Consider the following 1568-nt stretch of genomic DNA (forward strand, 5'->3'; position numbering starts at 1 on the left):
CACCATCTCTTGATTTTTGGTGTTAGATGTTCTTAGTGACTCTGACCAGAGCTTGTCCTGTCCCTGATTCCCTGCAAGACCCCTGAGACTCGTGGGGCCTGTGTCTCCCAGCTGGCTGCTCTGGTCTTAGAAACTCACAGGAGAGAAAATGGTGGCTCTCACTGGAGACTCCGGGTCAAGGCAGTCCCTGGAGGCAGGCCCTCCACTTGCAGGGAAGGGGGCAGCTAAGGTCGCTGTTCCACCTCTTGTCACTTGGAAGCTGAGAGGATCCTGTACCTGCTGCTCTGCGTCTCCCCTACATCTCCCCTGCGACTCCTGGGGCCTGTGCCTCCCAGCTGGCTGCTCCTGGCTTAGGAACTCACTAGAGAGATGATCCAGAATGTTTTTAATATGAGTTATTTCTCCTCCTTTCAGCCCTGACCTGCCAACTAAACACCTATGCATTTAATCACATGATTGCATTGGTCTGTCTATATATGTGTTTTCAAATACTGTTCCTGTTTACTTTCATGTTCAAATGTAAAATGAAAGTATCGATATTTCCAATTGACATTGTTTTTGCATTATAACATATAGATAGATGTCATTCTTTAATGGTTCAAAGGCATTTTTCCAATGGAACAGACATAGTCAAACAACATCTTTTAAATATTTTAAGCACAGTTTTTATATTGAACGTTGCTTATCCATATAAAATAATGATTTAAATAAACTGGATACTTGAAATAAGGAGCTAAAATTGAATTTTTTATAATGATCAATCATATACTTATTTAAAATTACACTTCTGTTCTAGAAATTTTTAATTATTTGAATATTCCATTTATTCAACAATTCTATATTCTTTAACAACAATTGCCTCCCAATATGTACACTCTCTTTTAATGTTAAGTGAAATAAAATTACACCACATACTCCTTTCCTTTTCTCTATTCAGATCATTTCAGATAGCATCCCAATAAACCTTCCCATAGTTCTCCACTTACATTATTTACCTTTTATTATATTTGATACTAACATATATGTATATTTGTGTTTAAACTAATATCTATCCCTCTAGATTTATACACATACATATGTACATCTGCTTTTGTGATACATATATATAGGATTTATATATATATAAATACTTATGTATTTATATATAAATATATATATATATTTGTAAGTTGAACAATTGCCATTGGACAACCTATAAGGCAGAGGCTAATTCTTTTCTCTGCAATTATTAGTTCTGGATGTCCTTTATCTATATTTACCACAAATATTTTCTCCTTAGACTTTAACATGCCCATTGATACTGCTATTTTCTGGTCAAGTTTATGTAACAATTTCTTGAATAGACTGCTTAAGAGCAATAACTGTTAACTGATGATCTATTTCTTATAATGTATCTATCTCTTCTTTCACAATGTTTTCTGAACCAAAGATACTGGAGCTTTGATATGCATGTATCTTTTGGGTCTGAGCTTCCCACGATCTCTTGATCTCTGCAGTATGTCCAGTTGTATGTTTGTTGTTGTTGTATGTTTGTTTGTTTCTAGTGGTTTTGGTTTTTTTTTTTTTTT

The sequence above is a fragment of the Mastomys coucha genome, unplaced genomic scaffold, assembly GCF_008632895.1.
Source record: "Mastomys coucha isolate ucsf_1 unplaced genomic scaffold, UCSF_Mcou_1 pScaffold1, whole genome shotgun sequence".
Classification (NCBI taxonomy): domain Eukaryota; kingdom Metazoa; phylum Chordata; class Mammalia; order Rodentia; family Muridae; genus Mastomys; species Mastomys coucha.